Here is a 14,026-nt window from a genome sequence, read left to right as displayed (position 1 = left end):
CGGGCGGAGCCCCGGGCCGCCCCCCTCCCTGACCGCGGCCAGCTCCGAGCGACAGCGGGCCCGGTGCGCTGCGGGAACAACAGCCCCGGTTCCCGCAGCCCCGCGGAGACAACGGCCCCGATCCCGTAGTCCCGTCCCCGCACCCTGCGCCGGGATAACAGCCCCGTTCCCACAGTCCAAATCCCACATCTCTGAGGGCAAACCCCTCCGGTAGAGCAGCCCCGTTCCCCGCAGCCCTCTCTGTGAGAACAGCCCCATTCCCGCATCCTCAGCCCCGCAGACCCCACGGGAGAACAGCCCGGTTCCCTCAGTCCCGTTCCCTCAGCCCGGTTCCCTCAGCCCCGTTCCCTCAGTCCCGTTCCCTCAGCCCGGTTCCCTCAGCCCCGTTCCCTCAGCCCCGTTCCCTCAGCCCCGTTCCCTCAGCCCGGTTCCCTCAGCCCCATTCCCTCAGTCCCATTCCCTCAGCCCGGTTCCCTCAGCCCCGTTCCCTCAGCCCCGTTCCCTCAGCCCGGTTCCCTCAGCCCCGTTCCCTCAGCCCCATTCCCTCAGCCCCGTTCCCTCAGCCCCGTTCCCTCAGCCCGGTTCCCTCAGCCCCATTCCCTCAGTCCCATTCCCTCAGCCCCGTTCCCTCAGCCCCGTTCCCTCAGCCCGGTTCCCTCAGCCCCGTTCCCTCAGCCCCGTTCCCTCAGCCCGGTTCCCTCAGCCCCGTTCCCTCAGCCCCATTCCCTCAGTCCCGTTCCCTCAGCCCCGTTCCCTCAGCCCGGTTCCCTCAGCCCCGTTCCCTCAGCCCCGTTCCCTCAGCCCCGTTCCCTCAGCCCGGTTCCCTCAGCCCCATTCCCTCAGTCCCATTCCCTCAGCCCGGTTCCCTCAGCCCCATTCCCTCAGTCCCATTCCCTCAGCCCCGTTCCCTCAGCCCCGTTCCCTCAGTCTGGTTCCCTCAGTCCCGTTCCCCATTCCCCCACCGCTGCCATCAGCCCCACCAGCCCCACCCCACAGGACCCCCCACCCAAACACTTCACCTTTCTTTACAAAAATTCCCCTTTTCCCCCCTTCCTGCCGGAGCGCTGCCCGCAGCAGGAGCAGTTTCTGGGTTTGTTTGGGTTTTCTGAGCTGCTGGTTCCCTGCAAAGGCCTGCAGTGGATGCAAATAGGGCCCCTGCTACGGGAAGTTTGTGACCTGGCCCCGGACATTATTCATGGTGGATGAGTGCTTAAACCCACATGGCGTGTGAGGGAGAGGGACACAAAATATATACATTTATAACATTTATACAGAGAGAGATCTAGACATTGTATCAGCACCCAGCTTGAAAAACGGGCTAAACTGAGCCCTAAAGTGAGGAAAAATCAACATTCTGTTCATCCACACAGCCTTGGAGATGAGAGCCCTCCGCCAGAGCAGCCTCCCCTGAACATCTGCAGCAACAAGAATCTTATTTTGTGTGTGTGCGTGAACAGAACGAGAGGAAAAATGAGACAAGAATGCAGCTGAGGAAAGCAGCTGTTCCTAAATGAATGTTTGCGAGTGCTGGGACGAGTTCTTCAGCTGAAAACTTCAAAAAGTCATCAAAACCTCGTGCTATTTAAAGCTTTGGCCCTCTGCTTTGGGATGAATTCACGCAGCTCTGTGAGCTGCAGAAGCATTACAAAGATTCGTTATTTTTAATCTTCACAGGGTCCCTCCTTTGGAGCAACTTTGGAGCTCTCAAGGTCAAAAATCCCATTTCCACGTCACTTTTCAGCTTGGGTCAGCAGGATGGTGGTTTTTTCCCTGGAAACAGCTGTTCCCTCCCCGAGTTTGCTGGGAGGACTCGCCCTGCACAGAAAAAAGCAGAGGAGCACCTGCATTTGTCACTTGAGCTGATGAGAACTCTGCTCGCTGGGGTGGCTGATGAGGAGAAACGACACTGCTGTTTCCTGGGGGGAAAAAAGGCATTTTTGGCAGTCCAGACGCTGATAGGAACTCGGTAATAAAAACCCCAAACCCAACAAAAAAACACTGGAGAGCTGGGCTATGACTTCAGCTGGGAAAGGGCCAGAATCCAAATCTGGGTGGGGAGAGCTGCCCCTGTTTTTTAGTCAGAGAAGTTCACAAGCAATTAAACAGCTATTAGCGCTGGGGTTTTTATGTTTTGTTTTATTTTTTTTTTTTCTATTTTCCTCCCTCTTTAGCACTGGAGCAAATGAGTGTCCCAAGCTGGACTCCCAGACGTTGTGCCCACACAGAGCTGGGCGCTGCAGGGCTCAGTGGTCAGAGCAGCAGCCTGAATTTCAGCTTCCAGTCTTCTATTCCGGGCTCTGAGTCACTGGGGGATGTTGGTTGAGGCAGTTTGGAAGCAGAAATTACAGCCTGGACGCTCCTGGGTGTCCCTGAGAGGGTGGCACTGGCCAAGGGGGGGTGACAGCTCCGGGGTCATCTGCACCAGCACCAGGACGTGGGGAGGGAGGCCACAGAAAGCCTCATTTCCCCCAAAAATCACGAGATAAATGAGCATTTATTAGTTCATACCAGTAGAGAAGACTGAAATCTCTTACGCAGGATTTGCTGTGGATCACAGAATTATTTAGCTGGGAAAATTAGAATTATTTAGCTGGGAAAATTAGAATTATTTAGGTGGGAAAATTCCTCCAGGGTCACCAGATGCAAGCTGTGCCTAATCCCCAGCCCAGAGCACTCAGTGCCACATCCAGGAATTGCTGGGACACCCAGGGATGGGCACTCCAAACCTCCCTGGGCTGTTCCAAGGCCTGAGCACCCTTTCCATGAGGAAATTCCTGCTATGTCCAACCTCTGGGGCAGTTTCCCCTTGTCCTGTCCCTTTTTCCTGGGAGCAGAGCCTCCCCACCCCAGATTTCATCAAACTCTGGGGGTGACTTGTTGGTAAAGGAATCTTTATGGCAAAAATCCCTTGAAATTCCAGTGTTCCCCCGTGGAAAGCAGCCGTGGGCTGGAGCTGCAGCTCTGCTCTCCCTCTCCAGAGAGGAATTTTCACTCATTGTCACTCTCAGACCTTTATCTCCTCAGCTCCTGCTGTGCAGGACTGGCTCCACCAGGAACTCGGAGTGCAAGGAGCCCAAACAAGAGCCTGGCCTTGTTTACACCAATGGTGTAACTAGGTCCAGTCCTGGGCTTAAAAAGGGATGATTTTCTGAAGCAGGGCCAGAATTAGGCAGGACTGAGCCACCACGGGAATCTGCAAAGTGGAATTATTTATCAGGCAGAGGAAACACAGAGCCAACGGCCACCTCAGCTGCTGGTGCCTGATTAGATCCCAGCAGAGACCAGAGACCAGAGATCAGAGATGATCAAAAATCAGAGATCCCTGCTCTGATCTGGACCCAAGATCAGCCAAGCTGGGCTCGTGGCATGACCAGAATGTTGTCAGGGCTCAGGCAGCATCACACACGTGGCTGCCAGGTACCCACTGTCAATTCCCCGACTTCTGGGATCAGGCTGGGCCCTCCCTGGGGCTGCCCTGTCAGGGAGACCCTCCTGGGGTGGGTTTGTGTCAGGAAAGAGAGATGCACTGGATTTTTTTGGTCTTCAGGCTCTTGTTTATCATTATCTTATCTAGAGTGTTGCACGCTGTCCACACCAGGCTCAGTGCACTGGAAAAGCACCACAAAAACGGCCAACAGTCTCTGGTTACAAGTCTTTTACAGCTAAACTGTCCAATTAAGAACTGACACCTTGGTTATTTGCCCTTTTAACCCAATAACTGATCCCACAAAGCTCGCAATGCAGACTGTTCTGCCCAATTACAAAATGCCACCCAAACCCAAGAAGAAGAAGGAAGAAGCAGCATGAAGAAGAAACCCAGGACAGCACCCTGTGCCCTCCATCCTGCTTCCATCCACAACATACTGAAAATCCCAAAACCTCAATTTCTCACAAGTGACACACCTACACCACTCTCTAGAATCTATTTCACACTTTTGTGGGTTCCAGTCTATCTGAAGTCTGGGAAACTTTCTCCAGGAATGAGGGTCACAGTCAGTGCTGCCCTGGGGGTCAGGGCACCCCAGAGCAGACAGAGAAATATTCCCTGTGCCCTGGGTTTCCACACGTGGCAGAGAAAATGAGGATCCAGGGAGCAGGAGGAGCCCCAGCTTCACCCAGGATCAGCTGTGACAGCTCAGATTCTCCTGCAGCTCCACGGGGAGAATCCCCTCCACGTTTTTGTGGATTTTGTGGGTGCTCTGATTTGCTCTGGAAGCCCCAGCTCGGCCTGGGCTGTCTTTAAACCCATTTTGTGCCACGTCACAGAAAATGCAAGCCCTGACCTTGACTGCTGACTCAGAGCCCAAACCTCTCTGGAGGCAGAGCACAAACCCGAGCTCAGCACCCACCCAGGGAGCCTGGAGTGAGTATTTACCAAACTTTCAGATCCCAAGGTGGAAAAGTGATAGAGAAATGCCAAAACAACCCCACTTTGGGGGTGTGCAGTGCTGCTGCCTCGGGTACAAAGATGGGGATTCACATTTAGAAGGATCTCCCTGATGAGCTGATGGTTTAAAAACTTCTGTGCCAGTCAGGAGTGATGCTGGCCTTTGTTTAATTGTGCCTAAAGCACCTTTAAAAAGAGGAAAAAGCCACTGGAAGGAGCTGCAGCTGCTGCCAGCAGTTTGTAGCCGAGGTAGCCCGAGCCCTTCAGGGCTGCTCTTCTCTCTCTAAACAGGAAATGTATTTTTGTCTCAGCAGTGCGGGAGAAGCCACCAGGCTCCTCTGCTCAGAGCGTGGGGTGCCAAAAAGCAGCAGCTCAGCAGCCTGGGCAGGGCAGGGGGTGCCCAGAGCACCAGGGGAGCCAGGATCAGCTCCAGGGATCCAGGATCGGCTCCAGGGATCCTCCAGCCCATCCCAGGGACAGCCAGGGCAGGGCAGGGGATCCAGGATCGGCTCCAGGGATCCAGGATCAGCTCCAGGGATCCAGGATCAGCTCCAGGGATCCCCAGCCCATCCCAGGGACAGCCAGGGCAGGGCAGCAGCAGCTCCTGAGCAGCAAGAGCTGCCACAGCCGGAGAAGCTGGGCCAGGGGAGCTGCAGGAATTGCATTTTCCACGGCAGGAAGAGCTCAGGGAGGAATTTTGGGGCAGATTTTGGGTCCCTCCCCACCCAGCCCACCCTGGGTTCTGCGTTCCCCATGGGAGGTTCTGCTCCTGAAGGCTCCAAGGGTGGTTCTGCTGCCTCTCCAAGAGCAAAGCAAAGCTGCAACATCCCACAGCTCCCTCATCTTCCTCATCGTCACCCCCAGGTGCTTGGTGCTCCCTGGATGAGGCTGCAGGAGGACACTGGGTCAGCACTGTGCTCCTTCTATGCTGCATAACTTTTAACTCCCCAAAGTTATGGGGAGTTAAAATAATATTATAATTCATTAAATTCATTAAAATAATATTATAATATTTGGGTTGCAAGCATTTGGAGTTGTGGGTTCAATGAGGGTTTTCTCATTTAAAAAAAAAATATTTTTCTTTTTAAAAATACCCATGTTTTGGTTGTGGAGGAAAGCCTTGGAACCACAACTGGCCACAAACTGCCAAACCCAGGGAGCAATTTATTCATTTCTTTACTATCAGCTGGGAGCCTCAAGACATCACCAGCTCCAGGATTCTGAGGTTTACAAAGCTTCTCTGGAGCAGGGTCTGGTTCTGAGACATTTTCTCCTTTGGAGGGGTCACTCACTGGCCAAGCAAACAAAGCTGCAAAATCCTGCTCAGAGGGGAAGCTCCTGGTGCTGAATCCAGGCCTGAAATCTGCATTTCTGCTCTATTTACAGCGAGCAGGACAAACATTGCAGCGTCCCCCTGCTGCACCCGGGCTGCACTGCTGACCCTGCCTGTCCCTGTCCCCAGAGCCAGCTCCCTGCCTGTCCCCAGGGCCAGCTCCCTGCCTGTCCCTGTCCCCAGGGCCAGCTCCCTGCCTGTCCCCAGGGCCAGCTCCCTGCCTGTCCCCAAGGCCAGCCCCCTGCCTGTCCCTGTCCCCAGGGCCAGCTCCCTGTCTGTCCCCAGTGCCAGCTCCCTGCCTGTCCCTGTCCCCAATGCCAGCCCCCTGCCTGTCCCTGTCCCCAGAGCCAGCTCCCTGCCTGTCCCTGTCCCCAGGGCCAGCTCCCTGCCTGTCCCTGTCCCCAATGCCAGCCCCCTGCCTGTCCCTGTCCCCAGGGCCAGCTCCCTGTCTGTCCCCAGTGCCAGCTCCCTGCCTGTCCCTGTCCCCAATGCCAGCCCCCTGCCTGTCCCTGTCCCCAGAGCCAGCTCCCTGCCTGTCCCTGTCCCCAGTGCCAGCTCCCTGCCTGTCCCTGTCCCCAGGGCCAGCTCCCTGCCTGTCCCTGTCCCCAATGCCAGCTCCCTGCCTGTCCCTGTCCCCAGAGCCAGCTCCCTGCCTGTCCCCAGTGCCAGCTCCCTGCCTGTCCCTGTCCCCAGGGCCAGCTCCCTGCCTGTCCCTGTCCCCAATGCCAGCTCCCTGCCTGTCCCTGTCCCCAGGGCCAGCTCCCTGCCTGTCCCTGTCCCCAATGCCAGCTCCCTGCCTGTCCCTGTCCCCAGAGCCAGCTCCCTGCCTGTCCCTGTCCCCAGGGCCAGCTCCCTGCCTGTCCCTGTCCCCAGAGCCAGCACCCTGCCTGTCCCTGTCCCCAGAGCCAGCTCCCTGCCTGTCCCCAGAGCCAGCTCCCTGCCTGTCCCCTGTCCCCAAGGCCAGCACCCTGCCTGTCCCTGTCCCCAGAGCCAGCTCCCTGCCTGTCCCCAGAGCCAGCTCCTCACCTGGGGAGTTGTCCCCAAAGCTGTGACTGACCCAGAGCTCTGAAAGGTGTCCCCAGTGTCCCCAAAGCTGTGGCTCTCACTTGTCCCAGCACAGCCTCACGTGCTCTGCTCCCCATCAGGGGGACCCGGAGTTTTGAGGTGTCCCCAAAGTGGTGGCTGTCCCAGAGTTCTGAGAGGTGTCCCCAGAGCTGTGACCAACCCAGGGTCCTGAGAGGTGTCCCCAAAACTCTAGCTGTCACTTGTCCCAGCACAGCCTCACAAGGGGGACCCAGAGCTCTGAGAGGTGTCCCCAGAGCTGTGATTAACCCAGGGTTTGGGGAGGTGTCCCCAAAGCCGTGGCTGTCCCAAGGTCCTGAGAGGTGTCCCCAGAGCTCTGAGATGTCCCCAGAGCTCTGAGATGTCCCCAGAACTCTGAGGTGTCCCCAAAGCTGTGGCTGTCCCAAGGTCCTGAGAGGTGTCCCCAGAACTCTGAGGTGTCCCCAGAACTCTGAGAGGTGTCCCCAAAGCCATGACTGACCCAGAGCTCTGAGGTGTCCCCAGAGCTCTGAGGTGTCCCCAGAGCTCTGAGGTGTCCCCAGAGCTCTCAGGTGTCCCCAGAGCTCTGAGGTGTCCCCAGAGCCGTGGCTGTCCCGGCAGGGAGGGGTGGCATTGCCGTGTCTGTGCAAGCAGGAACCGGCAACCACAAGGCAGCAGGAACCCAAAGAGCCCCAGCCAGGGGAGGCTGGGGAGGGGCAGAATTCAGCCCCTCCCCTCCTTTCTCTGTTTGTGTCGCTGTCACCTCCGCTGTGACCCCGAGCTGCCCGTGGGTGCAAAGGAAGCCCAGTCCCAGTCCCAGTCCCAGTCCCAGTCCCAGTCCCAGTCCCAGCAGGGCAGGAGATCTCTGAACCCCCATCCCCAGCCAGCCTGGGGAGCTCCTGAACCCCCTGCACCCCAAGGACAGCCTGGGGACACGCAGGGGACACCTGGCACCACCCACAGAATCACAGAAACACAGAACACCAGGATGGGAGAAACCTTCAAGATCATCGAGTCCAGCCCAGCCCCAACACCTCAACTGCACCCTGGCCCCCAGTGCCACATCCAGGCTTTGTTAAACACCCCAGGGATGGTGACTGCACCACCTCCCCTGCAGCCATTCCAGAACTTCATCACCTTTCTGTAAAAAACTTTTCCCTGATATCCAGCCTGTATTTCCCTTGGTGCAGCTGCAGGCTGTGTGCTCTGGCTGTGTCAGTGCCTGCAGACAGAGCCCAGCCCCAGCTGAGCACAGGCACCTTGCAGGAGCTGTGCAGGGTGAGGAGGGCACCCCTGAGTCTGCTTTTCTCCAGGGGAGCACCCTCAGCTCCCTCAGGGTTTGTGTCCCAGCCCTTCTCCAGCCTCGCTGTCCCCTCTGGACACTCTCCAGGTTCTCAGTGTCCCTCCCAAGCTGAGGGGCCAGAATTGGACACAGCACTTGGACTGTGACCCCAGCAGGGCAGGGACAGGGCACAGTGACCTCCCTGCCCTGCTGGCACCATTCCTCACCCAGGCAGGAGCCACTGGCCTTCTTGGCCACCAGGGCACACTGCTGCCTCCTGTCCAGCTGCTGTCCCTCAGTGCCTTCAGGTCCCTTTCTGCCGGGCACCGTGCAGCCACTCTGTCCCCAGCCCAGAGCACTGCAGGGGCTGTTGTGCCCACGGGGTTATTTTGGCCCACGGGGTTATTTTGGCCCATGGGGTCATTGTGGCCAGGTGCCAGCTCCCTTCAGCCTCCTGCCCACTCACCAGTGATGCTCCCCAGGAGCCATCGGGCCATTAAATATAGAAATATATATTATGTTTTATATATTTATGTATAAATATCTATCTTCCCTTCCCTTCCCTTCCCTTCCCTTCCCTTCCCTTCCCTTCCCTTCCCTTCCCTTCCCTTCCCTTCCCTTCCCTTCCCTTCCCTTCCCTTCCCTTCCCTTCCCTTCCCTTCCCTTCCCTTCCCTTCCCTTCCCCTTTTCCCCTTTTCCCCTTTTCCCCTTTTCCCCTTTTCCCCTTTTCCCCTTTTCCCCTTTTCCCCTTTTCCCCTTTTCCCCTTTTCCCCTTTTCCCCCTTCTTTTCCCCTTTTTTCCCCTTTTTTTCCCCTTTTCCCCTTCCCTCCCGCACCCCCTCCAGTGGACATCCTGAGCTCCCTCACCCCCTCACTTTCCCAGCTCTGTGCAGATTTTGGGGCCAGTTTGAGCAAACAGCCCCAATTCCCCACTCCGTGCAAACCCCAACGAGAAAAGAACAATAAAATATTTACAGAAACCAGCCCAGTGCTATCTGCAGGAAAAGGCATTTCTGGTCAAACCAGTCGATCAGGAAGGATTCTGTGCAACTGCCGAGGATTAAAATGTTGCCTTTTCTTGGCTCTTTTATTCCGGGGCTGGTGTTTGCTGCAGGTAAACAGCACAGCCCTGTTCATGGGCCACACTGCAAAGATTTCCCAGGCCGTTTGTTCTGCAGGCAGGAGGTGACGGCAGAGCAGGGACACCCCAGCCCTGCTCCTTTCCAGAGGCTTGGGAAATAAAATCAAATTATCGTGGAATAAAATTATTATTATGGAATGAAATCCATCAGTTGTATACAATCCATTGGTTGGATAAAATCCATTGATTGGATAAAATCCATTGATTGGATAATATCCACCAATCGGATAATATCCACCAATTGGATAAAATCCATCATCAGTTGGATAAAATCCATCAATTGGATAAAATCCATCATCAGTTGGATAAAATCCATCATCAGTTGGATAATATCCACCAATTGGATAAAATCCATCATCAGTTGGATAATATCCACCAATTGGATAAAATCCATCATCAGTTGGATGAAATCCATATTTTTTGGATAAAATCCATATTTTTTGGATAAAATCCATATTTTTTGGAGGAGCTGAGGTGCTGGAGGTGGAGGATGAGGCCATCCACATGTCTGCCCTGAGAGGGATCCCTTACATCCTTAATTCTAGTTCATTAATTAAAATAAAGGGTCAGCAAAAGAATAATAAGAGTTTCCCATTAAATCTCACAGTGACAGAGCAGGGCAAAAATGATTTTAGGGTTTTTTCTCATTTGCTCATCACCATCCCAGGTTTCTGTGTTCCCTTCTCTCCCTTTCATCTCCCTCAAAGTTCTTTTCCTTCCTGTCACATCCTTGGTGTGTGGGGAAAAGGAGATTCAGGAGTGAGAACGAGGATTTGCACCCAAGGAGATTTTCTTTTCCCGCTGGCACCTTGCTGTCCAAAAGGAGGAAATGGGGGAAATGTTTTAAAGCCACTTAAGTGGTTTTGTTTGAGGTGGAAAACCAGTTTAATGGGAGTGAAAGAACTGAGTCACTTCCAAATGCGAGGCCTGCTCTGCCTCGGAGAAATGTGTTACTTATTAATTCAAAATTAATTCAAAATTAACGGGCTGAGCTGCTCCTGGGAACAGAAGCTGCTTCAAACCCGGTGTCACAACCAGCAGTGAAGCGAAATTAAGGGAAAGAAATAATAAAATAGGGCCAGGTTTAGGGGAAAAGAAATGACAGCTTAGTGTGGTAAATTGGATTATAGACAAATCGTTCCTTCACTCATTTCTCAGGAAGCGAAGCAGAAACACCACAAGCTCTCACACTCAGAAAACCATCCAGCTTTAAAAAAAACACCGGAATTCTTGAAAAAGAAAAAAAATAAAATATCAGTACTGGCTTGATGTTGAGAGGAGGCAAAGAGAAGTTCTCAGGCTTAAAGCGCTGCCATTAATCACAATTATCTGAGCAGGGCTTAACGAGCAGAGCCCTGTGGTCGGGGGGGCTCTTGGTAATGAAACCCCAAAATCTTCTGCCAGGGCCCAGAGCTGAGCTGGGAACCTGCGGAGAAAAGAGAGGGGGCACAGGAAACGTGGGGTGCAGGAGCTGTTCTCTGCCCCGACAGAAACCTGGGGGGGAAGAGATAATTCCATACAATCCCAGGTAATTCCAATGAAATCCCAGGTAATTCCAATGAAATTACAGGTAATTCCAATACAATCCCAGGTAATTCCAATACAATCCCAGGTAATTCCAATGAAATTCCAGGTAATTCCAATGAAATTCCAGGTAATTCCAATACAATCCCAGGTAATTCCAGTACAATCCCAGGTAATTCCAATACAATCCCAGGTAATTCCAATGCAATCCCAGGTAATTCCATACAATCCCAGGTAATTCCAATGAAATTCCAGACAATTCCAATAAAACCCAGACAATTCAAATAAAATCCCAGACAATTCAAATAAAATAACAAATAATTCGCATAAAATCCCAGACAATTCCAACAAAATCCCAGATAATTCCAATAAAATCCCTGATAATTCCAATAAAATCCCAGACAATTCCAATAAAATTCCAGATAATTCCAATGAAATCCCAGGTAATTCCAATAAAATCCCAGATAATTCCAATAAAATCCCAGATAATTCCAATAAAATCCTAGATAATTCAAATGAAATCCCAGGTAATTCAAATAAAATCCCAGAAAATTCCAGTAAAATCCCAGACAATTCCAGTAAAATCACAGACAATTCCAACAAAATCCCAGACAATTCCAATAAAATTACAGATAATATAAATAAAATCCCAGACAATTACAATAAAATTCCAGATAATTCCAATAAAATCCTAGATAATTCAAATAAAATCCCAGACAATTCAACAAAATCCCAGGTAATTCCAATAAAATCCCAGATGATTCCAATAAAATCCTAGATAATTCCAATAAAATCCCAGATAATTTAAATAAAATAATAGATGATTCCAATAAAATCCCAGCAATTCCAAAAAAATCCCAGGTAATTCCAATAAAATCCCAGCTCCTCGTGGGGATCCAGGAGCCCCCAGCGCAAGCGAAGGCAATTCTCGTGTCTGGAAAGCAGAATTCCACTTTTGGAGGGCCAGGGAAATATTCTGGAGCAGGAGAGGCCCTGGGCAGCTGCACACGGGGGGGAACTGCAGAGAACGTTCTGGAACCGGGGGGTGACCGAGCTGAACCCGAGCTGAACCCGAGCTGAACCCGAGCTGAACCCGAGCTGAACCCGAGCTGAACCCGAGCTAAACCCGAGCTGAACCCGAGCTGAACCCGAGCTAAACCCGAGCTGAACCCGAGCTAAACCCGAGCTGAACCCGAGCTCAACCCAAGCTAAACCCGAGCTGAACCCGAGCTCAACCCAAGCTGAACCCGAGCTAAACCCGAGCTGAACCCGAGCTGAACCCGAGCTGAACCCGAGCTGAACCCGAGCTGAACCCGAGCTGAACCCGAGCTCAACCCAAGCTAAACCCGAGCTAAACCCGAGCTGAACCCGAGCTGAACCCGAGCTGAACCCGAGCTGAACCCGAGCTAAACCCGAGCTGAACCCGAGCTGAACCCGAGCTGAACCCGAGCTGAACCCGAGCTAAACCCGAGCTGAACCCGAGCTAAACCCGAGCTGAACCCGAGCTAAACCCGAGCTGAACCCGAGCTGAACCCGAGCTAAAACTGAGCTAAACCCGAGCTGAACCCGAGCTGAACCCGAGCTAAAACTGAGCTAAACCCGAGCTGAACCCGAGCTGAACCCGAGCTAAACCCGAGCTGAACCCGAGCTGAACCCGAGCTAAACCCGAGCTGAACCCGAGCTGAACCCGAGCTGAACCCGAGCAAACCGCTCACTGCAGAGTGCCAGCGGCGCTCCCACGCCAGAGCCGGGGCACGTCCCGGGCACCCCGGGGCACCGGCAGTGCCAGGGGCCAGCCCGGAGCTCCAGATGGCACCAAACCGGCAGCAAACAGGAATGAGCCCGGGATGGGCCCGGGCACTGCCGGCTGTGCCAGAGGAGGTGCCAGCTGTGCCACAGGCAGTGCCAGCTGTGCCCCAGGGGGTGCCAGCTGTGCCACAGGAGGTGCCAGCTGTGCCACAGGAGGTGCCAGCTGTGCCAGAGGCAGTGCCAGCTGTGCCACAGGGGGTGCCAGCTGTGCCACAGGAGGTGCCAGCTGTGCCACAGGCAGTGCCAGCTGTGCCACAGGGGGTGCCAGCTGTGCCACAGGAGGTGCCAGCTGTGCCAGAGGCAGTGCCAGCTGTGCCACAGGGGGTGCCAGCTGTGCCACAGGAGGTGCCAGCTGTGCCAGAGGCAGTGCCAGCTGTGCCACAGGCAGTGCCAGCTGTGCCAGAGGCAGTGCCAGCTGTGCCAGAGGCAGTGCCAGCTGTGCCACAGGCAGTGCCAGCTGTGCCAGAGGCAGTGCCAGCTGTGTCCCAGGAGGTGCCCGGCGCTGCTTTGGGGTGGAATTCCAGTGGTTTTCACCCCATTCCAGATGTTTTCACCCCATTCCAGAGGTCTTCATCCCATTCCAGGTTTTTCCCCTTTCCAGAGGATTTTATCCCATCCCAGAGGAATTTTATCCCGAGGATTTTATCCCGTTCTTGAGGGTTTTTTATCCCATTCCAGAGATTTTCTATCCCATCCCAGAGGGTTTTATCCCATTCCTGAGGGGTTTTATCCCATGCCGGGGGTTTACATCTCATTCCAGAGGTTTTTAAGCCCATTCCAGAGGTGGTTTTTTATCCCATTCCAGAGGTTTTCCCCCCATTGCAGAGGTTTTTATCCCATTCCAGGTTTTTTATCCCATTCCAGAGGTTTTTTTATCCAATTCCAGGTTTTTCATCCCATTCCAGAGGTGGTTTTAGCCTATTCCAGAGGTTTTTATCCCATCCCAGAGGTTTTCACCCCATTCCTGATATTTTTTTATCCCATTCCTGAGACTTTTTTATCCCATCCCAGAGGTTTTCACCCTATTCCAGAGTGGTTTTATCCCACTCCAGAGGTTTTCATCCCATTCCAAGGTGTTTTTATCCCATTCCAGGGTGTTTTTATCCCATTCCAGAGGTTTTCATCCCATTCCAAAGTGTTTTTATCCCATTCCAAGGTGTTTTTATCCCATTCCAGAGGTTTTCATCCCATTCCAAAGTGTTTTTATCCCATTCCAAGGTGTTTTTATCCCATTCCAAGGTGGTTTTATCCCATTCCAAGGTGGTTTTATCCCATTCCAGAGGTTTTCATCCCATTCCAAGGTGTTTTTATCCCATTCCAGAGTGGTCTTATCCCATTCCAAGGTGTTTTTATCCCATTTCAGAGTGGTTTTATCCCATTCCAAGGTGTTTTTATCCCATTCCAGAGGTTTTCATCCCATTCCAGAGTGTTTTTATCCCATTCCAGAGGTTCCAGCTCGCCCTGCCAGCGCCCCCTGCTGGCACAGCGCGGGCACGGCCGCGCATCAAAA

Source organism: Passer domesticus, chromosome 25 (genome assembly GCF_036417665.1).
Source record: "Passer domesticus isolate bPasDom1 chromosome 25, bPasDom1.hap1, whole genome shotgun sequence".
Classification (NCBI taxonomy): domain Eukaryota; kingdom Metazoa; phylum Chordata; class Aves; order Passeriformes; family Passeridae; genus Passer; species Passer domesticus.
The sequence above is the reverse complement of the archived record's forward strand: the minus strand, read 5'-3'. Positions refer to the sequence as shown.